A 27,605-nucleotide genomic window follows, 5' to 3' on the forward strand; every position below is an offset into this window, starting at 1 on the left:
CTGATCATAATCAGCTCCTCCAACAGTCTGGCACCACTTCGCTAGTCTGCTGAAGATGTTCGCATTTGTTCCTATTATGTCTCCAGCTTTTCCTCCTTCACGGGCTTTAGGACATATTAGTGCCACTACTTCAAGGGGTCCGGCTACCCCAGCAATTTCATTGGGAAATTCCAACTTCACGACCATGTAGCTCAAGTATGGATAGTATGGATGAGGCCCCACACAACAAGTCCATTCAGCTGCTGCAGTAGCAGGTGTCGCAGATATCGGTTGTACCATGATTGGAAGATTATAGACACTTGCGATCCCCTATCCAGAAGAACCTTGCATGGTTTTCCTTCAATAGATGCCATTACTCGGGCAGAAGGGCCAAGAATCCCAATTGGCAGATTGGGGTACCCGCAGATGCTCGTGGGTGTGTTAGTCATGGAGCTTCTCTTCGCGTGGGGCCTGGCATGCTCTCTTACCAGGTCCCTCTGTCGTTTCCCTGCTTCTTGAAAGCTTCTCTTGCCTTTGGTGCCTTGCACTACGCAGCCCAATGTCCATGTTCTCCACACTGAAAACAACCCATACCTCGATTTCTAGGGAACCAGTCCCGGTCATAGGTCTGGGGCGTATCTGGAAGAGTAGCCGCTGAGGTATTGTATTGTATGTCTTTATTTATATAGCGCCAAAAGTGTACTCAGCGCTTCACAAAGAATACAGTACAGGGAATTATAATACAATAAGTGCAGCAAAATCAGACAATGGGAAAGGAAATCCCTGACCCGAAGAGTTTACAATCTAAGAGGTTTGAGGGGAAACTTACAGAGACAGCAGGTGAGGGAATAAGTGCTGTAGATGGGTGTGCTTGGCCACAATTGGTGGTATAAGTGACTGTGGGACAATAGCCATGAGTGCAGGCTATTGGGATGCTTGATTTGTGGGGCAAGTTTTAAGGTTAGTCAGTGTTAAATGAAAAGGTTAACACCATTTAAAGGGGAAGAGATGACAGGGAGGTGTAGGTGAGATAGGTGTGTATGCCTGGCTTCAGGCTTAGGGGAGATCCCCAGCAGCAGGAAGGAGTAGATAGAGGGTGTGAATAGAGGATTTGTGTGGGTGTTTTTTATTGAGGGGTAAAGATGGAGATATATGAATAGAGTTGGAGACATGGGGCTGGTAGAAAGAAATGTGTATTTTGAAAAGAAGCGAGGTCAGAGCAAATATAAATAGTAGCAGCATCATGGCAGCAGTAGTTTAGTGCTGAGATGTGTGGTCTGGGATAGAAACTGTCCACCTTTCCAGCGTAGTTCACATCCAGGATTGAGGGCCCGTAGGTGTTCTGTAGTCCCCTTGTTTCCCTCCTGTTGAACTCCCTGTTAAACTCAACCATGCCACTTAAAACTGGGCCACTTTGAATCTTGGTTGCTCTGGTCTTATTTCAGGGTGCCGTAGCCATCATCAATGTGTTAATTTTGGCCATTAGCTCTTCAATTTGTTTTCTAATCTCTGCGTTGATAGCACCGTTCTCCTCACAGTCTCCTGCACTGGCAACAGCTACCCTGGCTTGGGTAGTTGTATTTCTAAGTGACACTCTTTCTTGTCCACTTCCGCATGCACTTCCCAGATAAGCTTTTCAAACGTGGGAGGATCCTCTTTCCTGTCTGTAATCTGTAGTCGTATCATGGTTAAATCGTCCAATAATGCGCCAGATCGACTTGTTCTAGTCTCTCCTTGTCGACCTGACCAGCTTCAATCCTTCCCCTTAATACCACGCGGTATAGTAACTTCTCTATTCTATGTAAGTACTCAGAGAACTTTACCCCATCCTGTTGTAGAGAATTCCTAAACTTATAGTACAGATCATCAGCACTCTCCGTGGTCCCATAAGCACTTTCCAGTACATGCAGTTAATTGGTTACTGTCGCCGCTGAGGATCGCACACGTAACGCCTTTATGGCGTCTAATGCTGGGCCTCTCAGACTCTCTGTAATCCTTTTTCACTTCTCCCTATCAGAACACAACCAGTCACGCACCATTTGGGTAGCAGTGTCCATCCGATTTTCAAAATCATCCTCCCCTACAGGGATAGGCTTCACCCTGGAAAATGTCCTTAGGGGCTTTTCTCACTGATGGGTTTCATGACTCTGTCTAGTACTTGTCCCACTGCTTGTAATAGGGCCTCAGAGGAAGGGTTTTGGGGTGGCTGTACCCATCTAACTCACAAGTTCGTCTAGAGTCTTCCTTTCCTTCAGTAATAATTATTTTACTCTATCTACCAGTCGGTTAGGGGGCAGGTCATGAACTGTAACAGTGGGACTATATAGAGTAATAATAGTCCACACAGATGTCAAATCTACCCTGGGTACACTTGTGGGTGATGTCTGTGGGTCAATAACTTCAGAGCATACACATAATATAATAACATTTTTTCCCATCATAATGTAACACTTTTTCTTTTATCTGGATTCTCCCCCACACTTGCCCTGTTTCAAGCATCCCATTAATAGCTACAGTACATCATCCACAATGTCAGGGATTCCTGTTACTAAAAAGGCCTTATCACAGTCTAATCCCGCCCTGCAGAACCAGTCAGTGAAAGCATTTACACAAGGCCGTGTACGTGTTTATGTTATTTTACACTTTATTTCACATCACAGTTATTAACCACTCTAGTATCGGTAATATTTGTTTAGTTCCTCAACCTGTGCTCCCCCATTTTTGTTCGTTTTTCTGAACCAGTCAGTTAGCATGGTGGCACTCATGGTGACAGAAAAACCTTGTGCGCTACACAAAATGGCCGCCGTCACGGTTTTTAATGGACAGTATCAGTAGATATCCCTGCATTTGTGTCCCCCTTATGGTGAAAATCTCAGCATCACCTGTAATGTAACCCCTCTTTATTTTGCTTCAGATTATATGGCCTATCACTGAGGTGGGAGCCTGAGTCCAATGGGTTACTGTTGAATTATTATAGTGTGTGGTACATGTTGTGTAAGACTGTAGTGACTAGACATAATACAGCTGTAATGAATTATAACAAGCTTTATATACTCATATAGCTATAATTTGTTGTGTTACATATCTCATATGAATCAGTACGGTGACTCTAATTCTCAGAATCACTCCATACACATATATACTTAAACAAACTATACCAAAAGTGTGAACGCTGCACAAACAAATATTATTTTTTATCTCTGTCCGGCCTCCCAATGATGGGGTACTGGCCTGTAGATCCTGGTGTGCTAGCACAATCGTTGGAGCTCATAAACTGTGTGTGTGCTGCAGGCCTGGTGCTTCACAAAGATCAAACCGTGACGGCAATATAACTGCAGTTTATATCATTTGTGAGTTAACTCACCCACTCCAAGCTGGTGTAATTCCTGCTCATCTGGGCTCCCTAATCTCTCTGTAGTAGCCTCTGTTTGCCTGCTTCCCTCTACACTATCAGGTCCTGGTCTCTGCTGGGCCTTGCTGCATGCACTGGTCCAGTGGGGCAACTCTCTCTCTCTCTGCAGTTCAAAAGGGGTGCTCAACTCCAGTCCTCTAGACACGCCAAAATATCAGATTTTATGGAGATTCCAGCTTCAGCACAGCTGGCTCAATCACTCCCAGCTTCAGCACAGGTGGCTCAATCAGTCTCTGCTTCAGCAAAGGTGACTCAATCAGAGGCTCAGTCTTAGACTGAGCCACTGATTGAGCCACCTGAGCTGAAGCTGGGATATCCCGAAAACCTGACCTGATGAGGTTGGGGGTTTCAGCAGACTGAATTAAAAAAGGGATTCTTATTTTTATGTTCCTAAAAAAGGAAAAAAGCAGAAATAACCAACTTTTGAAGAAATAATCTGAGTTTAAATAATTTAACCTGGCTCCTTCTTATCTATTGTTCTCGGAAATGTATCGACAGAGGACTTTTTTGGAAATGTATTGAAATCGGCAAATAACTGGCTAAAATGAACTCCAAACGTGACTTAGGAAGGGAGCTTAATTGATATCTGCCAGGAAAAGCACTTTCCTTAATTGATTTATCTGACTTCAAAAGTAGTTTTATTCTTTTTCCCGTTAACACAGATTATAATGTACAAATGAAGGGGGAGCAGACATCAACACGTAAGAGCAGTGGTTGAAGTGTCTGATTTGCAGCCCCCACCAGTTTCACGAGGCAAAATCAGCGACCAAGCCCCAAAGTGATGAGTCCAAAAAGCTATCTCTGAATGGGTCTGCTGATTCTGCACTTCATTGTCCTACATTGACTGCACAAGCTGTGCAATGCAGCAGGGCGAAACTCCAGGGAGTCCATGTATAAAAGGGGCATGAAGCTAAAAGTGACGCACTCAGGGTGTAATAATGTCACTACCCAGAATCCTCGTCTGCAGCTGAACCTCTGCGTAACGTCACAAGGGTGTGAATTAAAGCAGGTTCGGGATTGCATAGAAGGCATGCAGACACAGTCACGGTTATTGTATCCTTAAATGAAACACTGTATCACTGCCTTTTAAAATGGGAAACCTTTAAAACATGTGGGAAAGTTCATTTAAAAAAGGCGAAACATGGAAATGGAGTGATTATCTTTTTCAACTCCCTTGCAATGCATATATCCAATTTTACTTGAAACCAATTTTACAAAAAGCAGTGGTTTCATGTAGATCCCACTTAAAAAAATAAATAAAAAAGTCCTGGGAACTTAGTTTTCCCGCCCCAAAAATAAGCTTAATAATAAAAATAAAAGCAATAATAGTAATAACAAAAACCATTAAAATAATAATATTATTAATTATAACTATTATTGTTGTTATTATTATATTATTAATAATATTGTAGCACACTTTCCCCCACCCTATGGGAGATATGGTGGATACGGGGTGTGTGGTGTGTTACCTGTAGCTCGCAGGAGGCCTGAACCTTTGCCGCTGGGAGCCTGGGGTGTACCTGATCCGTCTGGTGACAGCGCCTCCACCTGTGAGGGATCATACTATGTTGGGTAACCCTGTCACAGGACCCAGTGTAATAATACACACAGTGATATAGATAACAGTTTACTGCATATATATGAAAAAGGGAATAACAATATAGCTATATAACACCCACACCAAATAGGCCACGCATGGCCGTAACCCCACAGTGCCCTCCAACATTGTGTCCACACCCTGATGGGATATACCCCAAAGTACTGAGGTGCCCTATGGCACCCAACCACCCTGGTGTCCACAAGAGTCAACCCACCCAATGTGTGTGACAGCGCTGCCCACAACCCATGTTAAAGTTGGTGCACTTGTAGGTGAAGGTGTGATACCTGCCGGGTACTCCAGCACCCGGTAGCGCCAACTGAAGACGAGGGGAAGTTCCACGCTGTCAGCGATGAGTCCGCCTCCACGTGGGGTGGTGTCCAGCTGGAGGGTCCCACCATGAAGAGATTCATCTGTGGGGTTATCTGGTCCCAGACCACTGAATTTCCAGTTTGCCACTGCATTCTGGCTGTGTCCCTAACACTTGGCACTACAGGGGCATTGTCCCTATCTAATGGGCCTGTCCCTGCAGCAACCACAAGCTCAGGGGAGTCCGGCCTAGCTGGGGCCTAAGGGGGGTCTCTAGTCTAGTGCAGGGGTCACAGACTCCCTGCACCCACACACTATTCTCTCCTTGTCCCAGCTCCGACTGGCGGGGTCTCCTCAGCGCGCCAATGTATCCACTAAGTTGCAGGGGGATCTGGCCACGCGATTTGCTGCTGCAGCCCCAGGGGCTGCTGGGGATTGAAGTTCCCCTGCGGAGTTACAATTAACATGGCCGCCGCTGTCTGACTCTAGTGCGCATGTGCGAACCGTCTGCGCAAGCGCGTGCATTAGCAACATGGCGGCGCCCTGCAAAGGGAGCCGTCTGGAGCCTCTGGCAACTCGGTCACCTACATAACTGCCGCAATGCCTGCAACTTCTCCCCGCAGCTACCGGCACCTGTCCCTGCCTCCCCCGCAACCGCCGGATGCACCCGCGCCCCTCCGCAGCAGATAGGGATGTAAGGGGGGCATGGGGAGCCTAGAGGGGAACCTGGCCACAATAGTAATATTAATAATAATGTGGGCTCAAGGTGTCTTGCATTTGTATATCAACAACACTAATATAATTGTCATTTTTAACGACATTATTGGATTTGCTCGACGATTTACGTTCATTTTCTTCAAAAAGAATGCCTTGGAAAATCTATTTTTGCAACTGCATAGAAGTTTAAACAAGTGTTTAAATATACACAGGGCCGGCCCTTAAGTTGTATATGCCAGAAGAAGCATACTGCACCATAGCCATCCCTTGGTAGCATCTAAATTAGTTTGGTTTCCATAGCGCAGGGGCCCTGTGGGATACGTTTGTGTCGCTAAGTTATAATTTTAAATCTCTGAATTTAACTCTTTTTCCTATGCTCGGTCAATGGTTGTTATGATCAGGGTTTTCATTCTTTCCATCAGTGTCAAATCTGAAGCTATTTCTGGCATGTGGAGGGATACATTGCAGATCCGGGGGCCTTGTTGCTTTTGCGCTGTATTTTTCATGAACACTGTTGGTTAATGAATGTGTTATATTTATGACCAGTCACAGCTGTTTCGACCTTTATGGAGGGTTTTTGTCAGCCTTTTCACCCACCATCACTTAAAATGTGTATGGTAAACTTACCCAGCCTTGAAAATAACAAAGCCAGTACAACCAACCAAACACTGAAGAGACCCATAAGGTCTGACTGGCTTTGCATCTAATCCCCTGCTGTGCTTAAAAACTGTGTGAACAACAGAGCATTTGCTTATAAGGGTTCCATGTAAAAATGGATTTAGGGCAAAAGGTGACACATTGTGTTCCCATTTGCATGTCATTTCCATGAATCCAGTGCTGCAGTGAAAGCACTATATGGGAGGTGATAATGGTGAAAGGAGGGTTGCAAACCTGTCTAAGACATGTGAATGCTCTTTATATATGTGTGTATATATATGTGTATGGGTATATATATATATATATGTGTGTGTATGTGTGTGTGTGTGTGTGTGTGTGTGTGTGTGTGTGTGTGTATATGTGTGTGTGTGTGTGTGTGTGTGTGTGTGTGTGTGTGTGTGTGTGTGTGTGTGTATGTATATATATATATATACACATATACACACACACACTAGATACATACATATACAGAGGGTCGCTGACATAGGTGGGGCGGGGGGTATCCAGTACTGCTGTCCTGGACCTGGTGGGTTTAGGGGCCCGAACCACTTTCCCCATGTCAGCTATCTGCAGGGGAATCCCTTCCAACTGGTAGAGCGCCGAGGGGGTGGGGCCTCAGGCATGTGGGCGGAGTCTCAGGGAGGAGAGCAGTGCAGGGCCGGAGCATGTGGCAGAGAGAGACTGAGAGGGAACGACCAGATCAGGGGGAGAAGGACAGACTTGAAAGGGGGAAAATATATAGGGGGTGGGGGGAGGGAGAGAGAGATGGGGGAGAAAAGAGAGACATGAGGAGGGAAGAAGAGGCGAGGGGGTGGAAAAGAGACATCAGAGGGGGAGAAAAAAGAGACATCAGAGGGGGGAGAAAAGAGAGTGATATGATGGAGGGGGGAGACAAGAGAGAGATATAGGGCAGAGAAAAGAGAGACACGAGGGGGGGAAAAAGAGTGACGATTTACAGGATAACCGGTTGACATCCTCACTAGAGATGGGCAAATCTTTTGTGCGAATTTGATTACACAGTGGATCTTCCGGTTCCTTTGGTCCGCGAATTTCAGCAGATCATCGTCAAAATGGGCGATTTGCAGAATTTTTATTATTACCAATACACTCCACGGATTCCGGAACCCGTGGACGGATTTGCAGAATCCAATCCGCGGAGTCGGCAATCCATTGACGGATTCGTAATAATATGCCAACAGATTGCGGAATCTGCAGATTGGATCCTACAAGTCCGTGCATGGGTTCCAACCAGTGGCGGATTTTGATGAATTGGCGCCGAGTGAAACCGCCCAAATGCGTTTACGGATTTTATACCACGAAACAAATTTTGGGGGTAACATTAGCAAAAATCCGGGAAACGGATTTCGGCGAATTCGCTCGTCTCTAATCCTTACTTCATTCCTTGTGGCCTGGCTACACCTGGATCAAGTTGGGTCACAACAGCCATTTACCAGCAAAATGAATAATGTTCTAATAGTGTATACCGACTACACCAGCAGAAAACTATGTTTATAACAGATGCATGTATAGGGGCACCACTGGTTCATAAAAGGTTATCTAAACCTTAAGAGTACCCTTATGAAGTACGCAAGCTACCTGGCACCCCAGAGGCCCTATTGACGTCATGGCAAAAATTCAAATTTTCATGGGTTGATTGGGCAGAGTGCTCCAACGGAGACGTCAACCCAATGTAAACGGAAGTGAGGCCACCTCCTCTTCTGTCTTCATCAGCTGGGGTTTAAACACATTGAGCTGAGACTTGGGAAAGGGTATGGTTTCCTCCCTTGTGTCTGATGTCACTGTGTGTTCAACAAGAGCTTGCACCGGTGAAACCTCCTCTCTCCCCCTCCCCTTATTTGTTTTAGAGTTCTCTGATAAGAATACAATGAGATAAAGAGTAAACACTTGACTGACAAACATTCCCCTATACAGAGGGGAAATGTATAAATTGAAATTTGTAATTACTTTCCAGATAAACCAACAAAGCAACATACTTGCTGTTAGCATGGTTATATTAGTTTCCGACACATCTACACTTGACCAGGACCAATATGGCTACTAAAACTTTGTCCTACTTCGGGTCGTCCTTTTGTATGCTGTTCTGCAAGTGCAGCGAGGCAGGTTAATTATCAGCTGCTTTTAGCTGTAAGGTCACTGCGTAAGACTTGAGTGCCGTATGCCAGAGGGAAATGTATGTCATAGGCTTAACTTGGGTTTGAAATCTCAGTGAATTATTCATGGTTATGAATCGGGACAGTAAACAAAGAAGCCCCGATGCGCAGCCAATATGACAACTGATTCTGTTCATTTCTATATGTATTTTCCTCTCATGAGTGTGGGTCATTTAGTTCAATCTTTTGGATAAAACATGTTAAGCTGCAACCGCACCAAGGCCGACCCTTTCAGCAGGTCCCACACTACACGAGAACTGGTTACAAAACAGAAGTGTCCTAAGGAATAGTGAAAACATTCTAATAAACAAAAGAACTTGCTAAGGAACGTGTATGTCTAATTCTGAATGGGGACAGACATGGCATATAGTAACAGCTGAAAGATGCTTTCTCTTCTGTAAGAAAAATACATGACCAGGTGCCTTTAAAATAAGTAGCCTTGTTGATATACACAGCCAATGCCTTGGAAGGCGATGATCCCACCCTTTACTTACCAAGCTTCTTATTTTAAAAGGGGAGTCCCTCCTACGGTAGGACAAAAGGGAACTAAAGATAGGTTAAATGGAGCTGAGTTATGCCTTTAAAAAAAAAAAATACATTCAGATACATATAATTATTTTAAAATAAACGTTTCAACTTTTAACGTTTCCATGGTAAACACATGCATTGAAGGGTTTCACTGTCTTTCTGTTGTGTCTCTGGGGGATAAGACTGTTTGCAAGATTGGTAGCTTGGTTTAGTTTCCCTGTTTGCCAAGTGAATATGAAGATAAAGAGAAGTAGCTGATCGAGTGTTCCAGACAAAGGCTGTGTGTGTGTGTGTGTGTGTGTGTGTGTGTGTGTGTGTGTGTGTGTGTGTGTGTGTGTGTGTGTGTGTGTGTGTGTGTGTGTGTGTGTGTGTGTGTGTGTGTGTGTGTGTGTGTGTGTGTGTGTGTGTGTGATATATATATATTAAAAAAAAAAAAGAGAGAAAGAGAGAGAGAGAGAGAGAGAGAGACAGAGAGACAGAGAGACAGAGAGATAGAGAGACAGAGAGAGACAGAGAGACAGAGAGACAGAGAGAGACAGAGAGAGACAGAGAGAGACAGAGAGAGACAGAGAGAGACAGAGACAGAGAGAGATCTATATCTAGCTATATATATATATATATATATATATATATATATATATATATATATATATTAAAGCAACTGTCTTTTTTCTTGTGATAAATTAATATATATATATAGCTAGATATAGATCTCTCTATATATATTAAAGCAATTGTCTTTTTTCTTGTGATAAATTAATATATATATATACAGAAATAGCCGTGTTAGTCCAGTTGCGATAGTGCAGAATAAATGAGTACTTCGGTATTAGGAAGGGACAAGCTTTCGAGAGTTCTCTCTTCCTCAGGTCAGCAATACTGATTAACAAAGGAATCTATGGCTAAAACAGAGGTTAGGATAATAGGGGGAAATAACCCCCCAGAGATGTAGATAAGGTAGTGTGAGAAAGTGGTGTTTGGAGACATTGGAGGGGTAATAATAATCTGTTTTAGGTAGCGTCACGTTATGAGCCCGGATTTGATGATCTGGCACGAAGATAAGCCACTTGCCCCGGTAACCTACTTGCTAAATATCTACCACAGATATCCAGAAGGTCAGGACCACACCCACCCCGCATTAAGTTCCCAGAAGATGCTGAAATGGAAGCAATTAATAATGAATGCCAATTAGCGGTCAACGTGGCCTAATAAGAATGGTGGTCCTGTGTCTGATTTAAAAAAGTTCTGAATGTATTAGACTTTGGGGCAGAACTATTCACGGGGTAATTCGAGATGGGCTAATGTGTCAAAATGTGGCCCGCAAAGAATTCATGTTTGTGTCGCTAACATTCGATTTGCGGCAGAATATTGGCACGCGAAGATGTCGTGAAACAATGTGAGTGAATGTACTTGAGTCATTAGTATATCTGATTAGCATATTTCCCAGCTTTTTCACGTGTGCCCTTTTTGTGGGGCACAGGTGTCCCTCCACGAGGGGCCGCGTGATCACTTAGTGCCTGGAGAGGCTTTGACATTCTGGTGCTCCGGCCACTCCGGCACACGAAAGGTTAAATAATGAATTTAAAATACTTGCAAGTCTTAGATATGGGTAAAAAAAAAAAAAAAAAGGCGTACATCTCCCAGATGTGGCCCATAAAACATGTCCCTGTCTTTTGTACGGTTTGGAGGGATTTCCCCTTTAAATTGTATAGTGCGCTGATGAAAGGGAGATGCAGGAAAGGAAACACACAAGCTAATGGGATCCAATTGCTTCACGCTGTCTCTTGTTCTGAGGACAGTCTGCCACTTACTGCTATTTTTTTCACACTGGATCGGTGTCATCGAGTGAAGCTCAGGTGACACAGAGCAGACAGCCCAATTAGCGCTCGTATTGATCTGTTGAAGATCTGGATCACGGTCAGCATGGGAGAGAAAGCTGCTGAGCAGACGTCTTAAGCACAGATGTAACCTATTGATTACAATGCATGAGACACACTGTATAGCTTGAAAGACAACACATAGAAACATAGATTCATACAATGTGACGGCAGATAAGAACCACTTGAGCCACCTATTCTGCCCATTTTCTATCTGCTGTAAACCCTCAGACTCGGTGATCCTTGGCTTATGTACGATAGCCTAATGTCCATCCCAAGCATATTTGAGCTCCCCTACTGTATTAGCCTTTACCTCCTCTGTTTGCGAGGCTATTCCATGAATCCACCACCCTTCTTGTGAAGAACCTCCACATATCGCCCCTGAACCTCTCATCCTTCTGCTTCAGAGAATGACCTCTCGTTCTAGCACTTCTCTTTCTCTTGAATATGCTTCCCTCCTGCACCGTGTTTAACCCATTGATATATTTCACAGCTCCAATCTTATCCCCCCCCTCTCTCCTCCGTATTGAGTTAATTTAGTCTTTCCTGATAAGTTTAATGATGTGTAGACCATGCACCATGTTAGTAGCCCATCTTTGCATAACCTCTTATTTATTTATGTCCTTCTGGAGATATGAGCCCATATTTATTAAGCCGTCTGCTGCCACAAGAGACCTTCCATTGCTGGAAGACGCCTTATAGCCCATTGACTTCATTTGGCCGATAGAGAGCTTCCACTGCCGGAAAGGTGTCGTAGGGTAGAAGACTGCTTGGTAAATATGGTCCATGGTCTCCAGAACAGAGCAGAGGTGAGGTCTTACCAATGATCTACAGTATAAACATCTTATCTATGTTTGTTCATTTCACAATTGCTCCTATCTGGATTCATCTTAACTTCTTCCATCCAGAGCAGGCGAAAAGGTTCATGAAACAGGTGTTTGAAGTGGTTCGACAAAGTAGCAGTACTTACTCTGATTCTAAAATGATTGTAGTTATTATAGTTAAATAAATGTACTACACTGGTTTGTAAAATAAGTTCATTTGTGTTCCCTACAAAACAAAGTGTAAGAAAAGTAGTGGAACCCCTTTTTTGTACATAAAAAGTAGTGGTCCTCCAGGTTAGCAAATAAAAAGCATGGGTTTGTACTGTAAATAAGTAGTTAATAAATCTTGTTTCTAATTTGTTTTAATATGTCATATATAGAACAGCGTATGCAGTCCTGTACATAGATGTACACAGATGTGCGTTCTGGTCTGTAGAGCTTACAATCTAATTTTGACGCCCAAGGCACAGAGAGCTAAAGCGTCTTGCCCAAAGTTATGAGCAGAGCTGACAGTAGGATTCGAACGCGTGTTACCCTCTCCAATGACAGTAACATTACAACCAAGCTAATGTTCAACTAGAGTGGCGGCCGAGCTGAGTCTTCAGTGGCCGCCACCGCAATGTGCGTCCAGACGCGGCTGGGTTTTTTTGTCCTCCCGCCGCGTGCTGCGCGTCACTGAGAATGAGCCACTGATTGAGCCACCTGTGCTGAAGCAAGCTCTTCGACTGAGCCACATGTGCTGAAGCAGGGATATCCCGAAAACCTGATCTGTTGGAGAGTCGAGGACTGGCGTGGAGAACCCCTGAAATAATACATTAACCATGCCCAGTTAGGCCCTGCTTACATGTTTATATGACTGTATTTCCTATCTGTATTTTATTGATCTTCAGGCTCCCGCTCCGGCCTGCAGCAGTTTCATTATCTAAGCAAGAAACTGGCTTGTCAATTGATTAACCATGGGAGAATTTATGTTTCATGAAGAATATGAATATATCGATTCCTCTGAGACCTGGAAACATTACTCATCAATAAGTCATGGAGCAAATAACCTTTTATGATTTAGACTTCAAGTCGAATAGCCATTTTACTTAAGAGATCTCCCCCTGCCCTTTCCAACACTGTATTTTTTTTTTTTTAAATCCAATGCTACGTCCAGGAGATATAAGCGTTTGAAATAGGAAGTGCCCGGGAGGTTAAAATGAAGCTCTCCCCAGAGCCCAGTTCAGTCTAAAGTTTACCATGGCAACCGCAGAAGATAGAGATTATATATGTGTGTGTGTGTGTGTGTGTGTGTGTGTGTGTGTGTGTGTGTGTGTGTGTATACACATACACACACACACACACACAAATATATTCAGGGACAGTATAAAGAGCTTTCAAAAGAACTATTCATCTCAAGGGCAGTACAAAGGACTCAGGTCATCTATTAAGGTTGGAGGAAAGGAGATTTCACCAGCAACAAAGGAAAGGGTTCTTTACAGTAAGGGCAGTTAAAATGTGGAATCCATTACCCATGGACACTGTGATGGCAGATACAATAGATTTGATAAAAATAAAAGTTGGACATCTTTTTAGAAAGGAAAGGTATACAGGGATGTACCAAATAAGTAAATATGGGAAGGATGTTGATCCAGGGAGTAATTTGATTGCCAGTATTTGGAGTCAGGAAGGATTCCCCCCCCCCCCGCCCCACCTTATGAGATATCATTAGATGATATTTCACTGGGGTTTTTTGTTTGCCTTCCTCTGGATTCATATACTGTAAGTACAAATATAGGATAAAGTATCTGCCGTCTAAATTTAGCATAGGTTGAATTTGATGGACGTATATGTCTTTTTTCATCCTTATCTACTGTGTAACCATGTAACTATATATATATATATATATATATACTTTTTTTTTTTTTTTTTTAAAGAGCAGGCTATGCTCAGGGGAAAAGAACAGTATATGAGTTAAACTTATGTTGGACATACCCAATATGGCACAGGCCCTGGCACACCAGAGGCTCTTATGATGTACCAGGTATGTTATGGGCACTTGCTCGTTTTCTAAGGGGTGATCAGACGGCACCCTGACAGAGACCAGCCTGATCTACATGGAGGTGGAGACCCTCTCGCCTTTCGGTTACGGGAATCCGGGGACTGGTCACGTCATGTGATGTCTCCTGAAGTGATCACATGGCCATCTAAAGGTTAAGGATGTACTACTCTGCCCTCCGTTCTACCACAGCCGTAGCGGCATATTCATTAAACAAGGGGTTCTCCACTCCAGTCCTCAAGAACCCCTAACAGGTCACGTTTTCAGGATATCCCAACTGAGCCACTGATTGTGCCACCTATGCTGAAGCAGGGACTGATTGAGCCACCTGTACTGAAGCAGGGACTGATTGAGCCACCTGTGCTGAAGCATGGATATCCGGAAAACCTGACCTGTTGGGGGGTGGGTGGTGGGGCTTGAGGACAGGAATTGAGAACCCCTGCAATAAACGGTGACATTTCATGGCTGTTTTTCAAACGGATTTGACTCTTGCTATATTCCGTAAATGTACCTGTTTAAGAGGTCACATCTGGGTGACAGGCGCCTTTTATACCCAGAAGTTTTAAATCATGTTTTAAAGTGGGGTTTTCACAACAGCGTAGACTTTGGGAGGGGTTTCATTTTGTGTGGCTGCTCCCTTATGTCTGTGGTTCAAAATGAGTTTGCACAGGCAAAGATCTTCTCTCTTTCACTCTCATCTTAATTGCTTCTCTGATAAGGACAGGCTGGGCTAACACTTAATTGACCAACACGCTCCCTTTCCGAGGACCCTAAGAAATATAATTTGTAATTAATTTCCAGAGAAACAACATCTGCCAAATCTTTGCTTTTAGCACAGGTACATTCATTTAAGGAAACCAATTATTACCGTTCAAAATGGTGTGGGGGTTTTTTTTTCCGGCTGGCTACCTTGGACTGAAACCTCTAATAAATAGCTCCCCCCAATACTTCATAAATCGTTACCCACAGTATACATGATGTTTTCTATCCCCACAGACAACTCTTCACGTTTCTAGTCTCCTAGGTACCTGGTTAATTCTGCAGACAAGCTGCCTGGTGAAAACTCACTGCAAATGAAATAGCTGACACGTTATCAAATAGGAGACGCTCATTGAACTCCTGCAAGATTGTGTACGTGCCCGCACGAGCCTTTATTGAGCTGTCATTGTCGTGATATCTTGACAAGCTATTATTGTGTACTTCCCTGCGGGGGTTTTGAAACTCTTACAGGGCCGGCGGATTCTGTTTGGAAATCTAAAGGCTGGTTATTCATGTGTTAGGGGGAGCAGATAACATGTCTCAGCTCTGTGGGGTAATTTTGTTTCACTATACAATTGACAGCTCTTTGTTATGTGACATGCACCTGGAAAATACTCACTTCAAAAGGCAAAAGTGTCTATTATTTATAGCTGTATACTCTTTTTGCGTGCTGTGGATTGATAGGGCCACAGGGCACTGAAATGCGACATTCATGCTGGGAATATATAGCGTTTAACAGTGAAGGAGTCTAATTCCAGGCAGACTGGGGCTACAATGTCCCAGAATGCTGCACGTGGCCAACTGCTGTCAGAACGCAACAAAAGCAGAGGTGGGATGTACAACTCAAAAATAACCATAGACACGTATCCACAAAGCTAAACATATGGGGGAGGGGGACCCCAATAACCGATGTTGTTGTATAGGTTTAGCATCAGGTTAAATTAGCACTGCCTTGCGTTAGCATTAAATATCATCACTCGGGTAACCCCTGTCTTACCTAAAGGTGGTGTTACTCCAAACCAGATCCTGAAATATCAAGGGAGAGAGAGAGGGGCTGCAAGCATTTTTACGTAGCACCAAAATTTGTCCAGACCATGCAATAGGGTTTTTTTTGCTGGAGGGAAGAGAGAAATACATGGGTAATACTATATGCTGATTGACATATTCAAATTAGCCAGATGTCTCCCCACATGTTGTATAGAGGAGGTTTTTTGGAGTTCTATTGTGACTCTCCCTCTCTCTCCTTCTCTGACCAAGTCGTTCTATCTGCCACCCAAGGCCATATTTCTAAATGTCTACACATTCTGTAACCTAGTGCCTAGTAACCTAGTGCCACCATACTGTAACCTAGTTCTGTAACCTAGTGCCCCTGTTTGCACTGATCCTGGTACGAGAATGTTACTTGTTTTCACAGTTGTCATTTAATAAAAGAATATTTGTATGTAAGTCCCTGTCATTTAGCAGATATACAGTATGGTGCTTATCTTCTGCCACTGAAAGACACTGAGAGCCCCGCCAAAAGTCAAGGCAACGGGTTCTACAGTGTCTTCCAGGACCAGAAGGTGTCTTATTTCAGAAAACTGCATAGTAAATAGGAGCCATGTATTTATTATTGCTCACCTGCAGCTTTGCTTTAATAATTATCCTGAATATTTTATGAATAATTATTTTCTTTTTAACAAAGATTATGTTACACATGATTTAAAATTGTATTGTATTGTATGTATGTATATCTTTCTTTATATAGCGCCATTCATGTACATAGCGCTACACAGCAGTAATACACATGACATAATCATATAAATACAAAATAATACAAATAACACATGATGGGAAGAAGTGCTTCAGGCATAAAAGTGACATTTAGGAAAATGAGTCCCTGCCCTGAAGAGCTTACAAAGTGATAAGTAGGAGGAACGTACAGAGACAGTAGGAGGGTGTTCCGATAAGTGCGCCTGCAAGGGGCCAAGGTTAATGTAAGAGGTGTATAGTATCAGCGACGGTGCTACTCATATGCTTCGTTAAAGAGGTGTGTTTTAAGATGGGTCTTAAAGGTGGATAGAGAGGGTGCTGGTCAGATATTGAGGGGAAGGGCATTCCAGAGGTGTGGGGAATTCAGTGAGAAATGTTTACGGTGGGAGAGGGCTATAGGCACAAAAGGGGTAGAGAGAAGACATCCTGAAGCAGAACACAAGAGGCGGGATGGTGTATAGCGAGTATTATTACTGTTCATTGTCATTGCATTAAATCTCAATAAATGATTTATCAGCGAACAAAGGATATAAAGTCAGAGATGGCGCCTTTAGCTTTGCTTTCCTATGAATTTTTTAGCTGTCATATGAACCAGAAAGTATCTTGTTATAAAACAGAGTAGTCTGGGCCATTCACTCTGTTCATCATATTACATTAACAAGACAGACAGTTAGACTGATGATTTACATACGTAGCATCTGGAATTAATGTTGTAGCTGACAATTGTCCCACAGAATAGAATCCAGTCACGTAGAACCCCCTTTTAATATGCTGTGTTGTCATCTCCCCTCGAATGGATAAATTAGATAGGTGCCTCCATTCGGCTGCCGATCAGCTGCCCTGCTAGGAGCCGGTGCCTTAGGCTGCGTCCATAGGACTGCAGCCATGCTGAGGCGCACAGAGGCTGAGGGAAAGCGGGTGCTTTCCCTGGCCTTGGTCCGTGCGCCATCCGGGGGCGTGTCGGGGGGCGAGCCAGTGGCGTCACGGAGCTGGTTCACCCTCATTGGGCGTACCGCTCACGTGACCGGCCCTGCGCTCCCTTGAGCGCTTGATTTTAACATTTTGGTAAGACTTACGCTTGCTTAAGCGTAAGCGAGCCCCTGCTAAAGCCGCTCTCATTGCGGCTGCAGGGGCTCAGTGCCGAGCGTGAGCGCGCCTCAGCACGGGTCAGCGCATAAGCGCTGACCCTGGACGCAGCCTTACTCAGCTGCTGTGCTCGTCTGCTGGACTTTCCTTGCTAGGAGGTCAGTCCCTTACCAGCCAGGCGCTGCGTTTTGTTGTGATGTGGTTTGTTGTGATGCGGGTGTGTCGATGTGTCCTATACTTTTTAATATTTTGCTACTTCTCTATATAAATGACTTTTACATTTACTAGTCCCTTCATTGCGCTACTTCTTGTTTTTGTTCTCTTAAGCATTGCCCCACTGACCGCGGGAGGATTTGGAGCAGCAGGAGAGACCTGCACCAAGTCATTTCCCTCATGGTCTGGATTCAGTACGCGTGAAACTGTGCAAATTAGATAGGACCCGACACTCAAGGGATTAAGTTACTAAAGATCAGTCTTACCTAGAACCAAAATTGAATTTATGGCAGTGACATGTTTAACCTTTAGCACGCCGGGGGTCCAATAACGGTGCCACCGTAGTGCCACTGCACCGCCAGCACTTCCCCATCATGTGATAGCTCCAGAAGTGACCAGTCCCATGGATGAGGGTAAGGTGAGGGGACTGGCAACTCCGTCAGAGCGCCCAGCCCGCTCACCCCTTAGGAAATGAGCAAACGCCATGACGTTCCATGTACATCATAAGAGTCTGTGACGTGCAAGGTCTCATGCCATGCCAGGTACACCTAAAGATTAACAAGATGAATGCCGGAGGGGCCACAACACCAGTTTGCTGCAGCACCTCTGGCACATCGCGATCATGTGAGTGCTCCCTGGCGCCACCCCGTGATTGTGGTGTTACTGATGGTCCAAATGGAAGAGGAGTTCTCTGCTACTCCGGCCCTATCGCGTTCAGTGTTTCACAGAAGATCAGGATGCAAACTCCCCATGAAAACAAGCCGAAGTGACAGACCCCATGATGGGGTTATGATGTCATGACAGGGCTGTCATGTCATGACAGGGTTGGGACGTCTTGATGTAGTGGCTACATCATGGGGCACTCAAAGGGTTATATATTGGTGATTGATGCCTTTAACAAATATTACAAAATAAAATAAGAATTTTCCAACATTTGAACCACTTAATTTCTCACATGCTTCAGAGGAATTTGGCAATCTTTGTCGAAACTCATTTGTGATAAAACTGCTAGTGGAAGCTTCTTTTCCACTGGAGAAATACAAATGGCGCTATTGGTAAATACAATAGCACAAGAAAAGCTGCACACCATAAAAAACAATCAAAATACTTGCTGATACCGGTGCTCCTGGTTCAGGGATATCTGCCTGGAACATCCAACATTGGAGAAAATAGAAAGATCCAGGGCAACTTTGGATTTCTTTAGAAAAATTTATTACAGCTCAAAAACACAACGTTTCATCCCTCCTAGGGGACTTTATCAAGTGACTGGCTTGCAGAGACTACAAAAATGTCCAGTATAAATAGTCACACACACCCAGATGAAAACAATTAAAACACCACTAATTACCCCCCCAGTATTCACATGATTGTCAGCAGACTTGATCCTCCATGCAATGTGTGCTCCGGTCCGGTCACGCTGACGTCATTACTTGGTTCCCTCTCGTCGACGTCATCAGCAGGTCCCTCTGCATGGTGCCTTCCGGCTGCCTGAACAGGCATGGGCCCCCATGCCGGTTCAGGCAGCCGGAATGCTATTGGTAAATAACCAGACAAGAATCTGATCAACTAAAAATTACTCAGTCCTATTGGAAAGAAATATCTAGATTTTTCATAGCACACAAAAAGGAATATTTTCACGTGGTAAAATCTGTTGAAAGAGTTGCATTGCTGAAGGCCTTATTGTATATACATCCTAGTAGCTGTTCAAATCAGTTTGAAATCAATGGGGATTTTTGTCCGGAACGGTCCCCAAAGTTGCTTTAAATCATTAGATTGTAAGCTCTCCGGAGCAGGGACTCCCTTTCCTAAATGTCACTGTTATATCTGAAGCACATCTTCCCATTATGTGTTATTTGTATTATTTGGTATTTATATGATTATGTCACGTTTATTACGGCTGTGAAGCACTAAGTGTATGCACATTAATGGCGCTCTCTAAATAAAGATACATACAGGCATACTCCGGTTTAAGGAAACTCACTTTAAGTACTCTCGCGAGTAAGGACATATTTTCAGTAGCCCCACACCCCTGTGTCCGTACGCTTCCTTCGCGAGTGCGGACACTTATTCTGCCCTACAGACCGCCGTAGTAGTGACGCGCTGATTCCCCTCGCCCAATAGGCAAACGGCAGCTCGCGCATGCGCCTGTCAGCAAGTCCTGAACAGCAATACCGGCTCCCTACCTGTACCGAAGCATTGATAAGTGGGAAAAAAGTAGTGCTTCACTTTCAGTACATTTTCGCTTCACATACATGCTCTGGACCCATTGCGTACGTTAATGAGGGGTATGCATGTACATGTTTTGTTTGCAAAATTGGATTGCCCACGTAAATACTACAGTTGCTTACCCTTTGAGGCCCCAATACGTACTCTGCACATCATAAGGGCTGGCACTGTAGTGTCCCTACAACATACAGGGCACCTGATGTTATACATGCATATTTTCTAGAGGGAGTCCAATGAAGTCCATCGTGATGGAAATGGAAGTAGAGTGCCCTCCGCTGCCTTCCCATTCAGTAGGACCTACCTGAGACCACGTGATCGCTACACCCAGCGATCACGTGGTTGAGAGCCGGAAGACTGGTGGCACTCAGGTTAAAAACCCTTTAAAGAACTGTGGAGACCTTTAAAGGTGCAGTTCCTCCAAGGACCAAAATTCCTCAATGGTAGTAACATGTTCAACGAGTTAAATCTTTATGACGGACACTTTCTTTATGAAAGATCCCTGATGAAAAGAAAATACTTTAACTCCAAATAAACTAACAAGACAATTCTTTGCTTTAACTCTGATTACATTGGTTTCAGGATTACAATACAATGTGAATCTATTTTCAAAGTGTTTTCTTTTGTTGCAAAGTAAAAGAGAATGCACTTTAAAGAATGTATTGTAACTTCCCAAAATAATGTAAAAATACTATTAATTTGATAGAACTTATATTTGTAAAATGAACTAACAGCTTTCTATATTATATAAAACATTACCAATAATATATTATATAGACTGTGGTCTAGCCTTTAATGACTGTTTAGGAATGAATAAACAAAATATTATGGCAAAAATGTAAAATATTGGGTCTACACCATCTTTCACGGGTGGAAGACCCACTTGATCAATGAATTAAAGAACTTGTATGATCCTGTCATATTATTACAAATGTATTCTTTTGATTAAGTCACTTACAAGACGGACAGTAGCAGTAACAATCAAGCTATTCGTCCAAGAATAAGTCATTTAGCACCAGGCCACTGAATTATTTATCAATGTATTATTGATTACTTGGCCTTCTATCATTAACTACAGTAAAGCAGCAAAACATGTGAAATCTTGTGTTTTTTTTAACCTAAATCAGGTCTGTAGTATTAGATAATAGTGGCTGTGTTTTTTTTTATTCAACTCGTAATGCCATTGTTAATGAGTTTTAAAGCATCTTTTGATTTCTATAGCAGGGTTTAGCCCACGTCCTAAGCAGTGCAAAATATTTGCAACACTTTCCTGTTTGTGATAATTTGTTGCAAATGTTCTCAGGAGTTTGAGCTGTGAACTGTAACAACAGATAATGTTACTTTAGTAATATAAGGATACATTGTAGCTGCTGAGCTACACTGACTGAAGGATTGAGTGAAACTGATGTTATGCACACAATCAGGATTTTTACTGATTTATACCTGGAGCACCAAACGATTGCCAGAATAGGTCAGAATAGGTAAGAATGTAGAATTATACATAGTCACGTGCTTTAAATATACAAATATGAAAAAAGAAAGAGGGAGTGGAGGTGTGAGGGGGGGGGGGGGTATTGCTGCTTTAAGACCTGTATCAGAACTACAGTTATTATACTGCGTGTTATTATACTGCTCTGCGTGTTATTATACTGCTCTGCATGTTATTATATTACTCTGCGTGTTATATTGCTCTGCATGTTATTATACTGCTCTGCATGTTAATATACTGCCCTGCGTGTTATACTGCTCTGCATGTTATTACATTGCTCTGCGTGTTGCTTTGCTCTGCATGTTATTATACTGCTCTGCGTGTCATTAAATTGCTCTGCATGTTATTATACTGCTCTGCGTGTTATATTGCTCTGCGTGTTGCCATTAGTTTATTTGCTTGTACACAGGACTCTACCATTACATGCATCCCTGCCACGATCTCCCTTTGCTTCTGAGTAGGATTGCATCCTTTATTCCAGTTCACCTCTATCACAGTCTGTGTTACACGTGCAGTTTTCCCAGGCTCCGCAGTCATGGGGCATTAAATATAAGAGCTATTGATTGTTAAGAGCAGAATTGAGTCAGTAGGTCTTCAATATTTAATTAGACGTCTGAATTGTGTGGCTGACTTAGCCCAGATGCATCAAAACCCCTTTGTTTTTAATCTCTGCATTCAGTATTTTGTTTCTACCTGATGCAGCTTTTGCTCTCGTCCTGATTATGTTGCCAAGTTTCAACCCCGTGAACATCAATTTGCATAATAAATCAATCTAGGACAATCGTTGGTCAGAGGCGATGGACACCCATTAATCAAACAATATGTATCGTTCCAGTGAATTATATTTCTAGATGTGGGGAGTGAACGGTGTGTAAGGGGAATGTGACTATGCAGTATGTAAGAGTATATACAGTAAGCATGTGGTTTAAAAAACTAAATAGTGGTCATGCGTATCCTAAAGTCTAGAACAGACACTGATGCTAAAAATCAGCGAGACCCACAGAAGATCAGTGAGAGAGGACATTTCTGCTACTGTGTATGTGCCAAGTTATTGTTCTAAAGTCTCCCTGGGAGTGCAATCCAGTGCAAAAGCAGCTCCTGGGATAACGCCAACGCTGCTGCTGCTGCTGCTGCTGCTGCTGCCTTCATTAGTCATTTTCTCACATTTGCAGCCGGAACACATTCAAATATATGAGCCCATGGGAGTCCCATAGAGCAGGGGTGCTCAGCTCCAGTCCCGAAGCCTCCCCCAATAGGTCAGGTTTTCAGGATATCAAAGCTTCAGCACAGGTGGCTCAATCAGAGGCTCAGTCATAGACTGAGCCTCTGATTGGGCCGTCTGTGTTGAAGCAGGGACTGAATGAACCACCTGTGCTTAAACAGGGACTGATTGAGCACCTGTGCTGAAGCAGGGACAGATTGAGCCACCTGTAGTGAATCAGGGAAATACTGAAAGTCTCACCTGTTCGTGGGGCTTGAGGAGTGGAGTTGAGCCCCCTGCCATAGAGTTCCCACACTCTCCCTGCTACAAAACCCAATGCTGGGGGATAACATTATAACATTATTATTATTACAATTAAACAGCACCTCATTTATTATTATATAAATTAATCCCACGTAAAGAACTTGCCCCAGGTTTGCAGCTAGGAGACAACCCCCTGTATATTAACATTTCTCGGCTGCAAATCGGGGCCAATACGTGCTCAGAAAACAGCACCAGATTTACCAAGGAGAAATAATTCAGTTGCTTTTCATGTAATGATTTTAAATAAATCTGGAGCTATTATAAACCTTCAGGGTGCCCTTATAACGGGGCATCCCTGGCGCCCGATTGATGTACCAGGTAGATTGGACTGAGCACTCCGGCAAAGCAACCAACCTCATGCAAACACTAATGGAGCTCCCTCCCCTTCTGTTTCCGCCATCTGGGGGCGCCAATCACGTCATGTGACCGCTACAGGAGAGGGGTCACGTGACACAGAAGTGCCGGGTTCCAGCTGCACCGGACCGCCCGCATTATAAGGGTTAAGTCCTGTCCGGCAGTGAAGGTGTTGTTTATATTATCCTATATTACTATACACCTCATACATCGACCTTGGCCCCCTGCAGACACACTTACCAGAACACCCTCCTACTGTGTCTGTACGTTCTTCCTACTTATCACTTAGATTGTGAGCTCTTCAGGGCAAGGACTCCTCTTCCTAAATATCACTTTTATGTCTGAAGCACTTCTCCCCATTATACGTTATTTGTATTATTTGTTATTTATAGGGTTATGTCACGTGCATTACTGCTGTGAAGCGCTATGTACATTAATGGCGCTATATAAATAAAGACATACACACATACATATTATGAGCTATAATTAGTAATTAATCAGTCTTCTGTTGCAAGGCACCTTCCAGCTCTGGCAGACACCTTATTGCCTATTGAAGTTAAGGGACTGTAATGTGTCTCAGTGTCTGAAGGTGTCCTATGGCAGAAGACTATATAGTAAATGTGGGTCTATGGGACTTTTTCTATAGCAGCCGAAGCGGACAATCGGGCCATCTTCATCCGAAATGCCCCCATTAAAGTCCTGGTATAGAATAAGCCCCTGTGCCTTTTCCTAACATTCGTTTCTTAGCGATCGCTCCTCTTGCTTTCATGGTGTCTCCCCGCGCACGTCGCTCTCTCCACTCCTCTCTCTGAGCTGAATTTCGCAGCCTCGAGTCGCTTTTGATTTCCAGTGAAATGAAGCAGAAGGAGAGAATGTTTTATTGATGCAGTTTCCCTGTGTCCCAGGAGTCGTGTGTCAGCGCTGTAATATAGGGCAAGGCATCTCTACGCTTCTTCTTACAAGGAGGGAAAATAATCTGTATGTATATTATGTGTGTGTGTGTATATATATATATATATATATATATATATATATATATATATATATATATATATATATATATATTTATACATATATATACTGTATATGTTACATAAAAAAATATATACTGTATACGGTGTATATATATATATATATATATATACTGTATAGAGAGCAAGAGGTATAGGTGTAGCAAGGGTACCTGTCTCCAGCGCCAGAGGATTAACTTTGTGGGGGGTCCGACTGGAAGCATTGATCCCCCATGGCAGACACTGTCTCTGAAGCGGCGAATTTTTGCATTTTCGGTGGCAGCTCCAAAGACAGCAAGTCTTGCTACATCTGTGTATGTGTGTATATATATATATATATATGAAACACAGGTAACAGGGTCACACCTTAAAGAAAAACATATACCGTATCTGTGAACATCGGGATCGCACCCCAAAGCAGGGTCAGTAGTAAGGTGCAGTACGGTTGGATACGATAGTAGATAGTTCAAATACAAACCAGCACACTTGTCTTGTATGAATAAAGTGATGGCGTTTATTAATGGATCAATGTTTCGGTCCCCATGGGAGGGAGGGGGGAGGGAGGTGGGGGAAGGTGCAAGGGAGGTGTATTCTTAATTTCTTCAGACCATTTGGTTTGAGTGATGTATTTGTATTCATTTATTTACGTACACACATAGGTACACATCTCTCTGATATATAACCTGTGTGTAACCCTCCCTGCTTAGCTCAGGGAATTTGCATCATTGTCGGTGTTAGAGCAGCTCAGGGTGCATTACTTTGTTCAGGGTACCGGGTAAGCAATGATGGGCGCCAGGAACTTTATTAATTCAAACTGCTACTTGATTATCTTGTAGGCACAGCCTCACATTTAATATACAGACGTCATATTGTATTTCCAATTGAGTGTCCTTGTCCTACGCTGTTTGCCCCGCTTCCCTAGCTGCCCCCATCTTGGCACGCAATGAAGGTGCTGAGGCGTTATAATTACTAGGCTACCTATAGGGTCCCTCTGCTCTACAATGCTGGTAACGCTCTATATCCACAGGCCTAGCACTGCTCCCTCATTGATCAGCCTCCTTATATCAGGGAGGCCTGCCACTACGTGGCCTTCTGGGTGTGAGCCAGTGACGGGCTCTCCGATGGGGCTAGTCCAACTATGCTTAGGTGCTGCTGCTTGAGGAGTTGCCTCTGGGCATAGTCTGTCTCTCTGGAAATCTTGAGAGTAATGCAAGACCAGCTTGGTGGGACGCTACTGTCCCGGCCAGTTTAAAGCTAATGCGGCTGCCCCCGCAGTTTAAAAATAGCTGCGGGCGGCACGCGGCTATCTTTGGCCGTTTTCGGCCGGTTTTCCCGCGCCTCGGGCGCTTTCAATAATAAGCGCCATTAGCGCTTATCTATTGAAGCGGCTGCCGCGCGGGAAACTCCGTTTTAAACGGAGAACAGATCCGCGGTTAGCCCGCTATGCACCCGGCAAGCTTTAGAATAAAGCTGTCTGGGACAGTATATAAACAGGGTACTTTCCCTAACTGAAAACAATAAAGGGGATGCTGAACCTATCCTATACATAGGGGCTTACATAACTATTCACAGTGAGATCCCTCCTCTTCTGGGATCTGCTTTCCAGAAGCTTCCCATTTCTATTTAAAGCATGATGTCACTGTCTCCAGGCAGAAGGGGACAGGGCTTAACTCCTGCTGAGTCACCCCAACACCATGTGATAGGGAAGGGGTGTTACCCTGTGTGAGCCCTCACACAACCCCTCTAAGGCTCTAGTTATCCCAAAGGGGGGTTAAATGTGTATAATATTTAACTATCCTACATATGTATTATACATTTGTGTATATATAGACAGACAGATATAGATGATTTTTAGAAATAGGAAGACAGAGATAGAAAGATATATATATAAATAGTCTCCTTCTCCCTCCATAGATACACACATATATTATTTACACACTTACGGTTCTCATTTATTTTCAAAGAAAAGTGTTTATTTTTTAAATCCTCAGTTCCTTTTTGTTTTTGCAGCATAAATGTTTTAAAAAATTCTCTTTTCACGCAAATATCTTTGTTAGTCCAAATGTTTTCTATATTTTGTTACTTAATTTTTTTATTAACCATTTTGCAGAGTTTAAGGGAGGGGATACATTTAAAAAAATGGGATACACTGATATATAATTGGGTGAAATCACAAGTGGGTGGGAATTAGGGGAAGATTGAAGGATGCAGTATTTGTACATATACAATATATTAAACATCAGTTTTGATATAGCATAGATCCCAACGTTCGGAGCATTTTAATCTAAATATGGAGATATACCAGCATGTCAGAACCAAGGCGCCCAAGTCCTGGAGGTGGAACCATTTAGATAGGCAGAGAGTTTTTCCATATATACTATTGCCAAATGTTATTGTTTATTTGGTGTAGAGATGGAGGGGCAAGTTGTTTCCAACTCTTGGCAATAGTGCACCTAGTGGCATTTAAAATTTGGGAAATCCCTTTAGCTTCCTTTTTATTTTGGTTGTCTATTGGTTTCCCTAAAAATATATATAGTGGATCATGGGGAATATTGATACCCAAGATCCTATATATTGAGGCAAACACTTCCCTCCATAGTGGTTGAATCTTAGTGCAGGACCAGAATATGTGCAATATACTCCCCATTTCATCACAATTACGCCACCACAATGGAGAGGCACCTGGGAGAAATTATTGTAATTTGGTAGGATTACCACCTGTATGTTTGTTTGTAAGTCAAGTGTTTTCTTTACCCTTATTCATTCTGTTCTAATACTAGAGTCAATAAAGATAAAAGGAGAGGGGGCTTTGCCTGTGCAAACTCTTGTTGACCACACAGTGACATCAGACAAAAGGGAGCAACCAAAGGAAATCAAACCCTATCCCAAGTCTCAGCTCATCCTGTTTACAAAACTAACTTTAAAAAGGATTTGAATATACTTATAGGTGTTTGATTTTTATTTAAAAAAAGGTATCAATAGCCCAGATGCCCCATATAATTAGTACAGGCCCTTATGTGCTTTCACAAGCATTACTTCATTTTGGGCGTATATAGGAAATAATCTCGTCTAACCCCACAATTGA

At 43.3% G+C, this 27,605-nt stretch overlaps 1 protein-coding gene across 5 annotated transcripts in view; it reads left to right on the forward strand.

The window, feature by feature from the left end:
- The window catches only part of LOC142465905 (ephrin type-A receptor 3-like), a 183,031-nt gene that overhangs the window by 31,614 nt on the left and 123,812 nt on the right, over positions 1 to 27,605 (forward strand). The gene's annotated exons all lie outside the window — the stretch shown is intronic.

Source organism: Ascaphus truei, chromosome 14, assembly GCF_040206685.1.
Source record: "Ascaphus truei isolate aAscTru1 chromosome 14, aAscTru1.hap1, whole genome shotgun sequence".
In the NCBI taxonomy this organism is placed as follows: domain Eukaryota; kingdom Metazoa; phylum Chordata; class Amphibia; order Anura; family Ascaphidae; genus Ascaphus; species Ascaphus truei.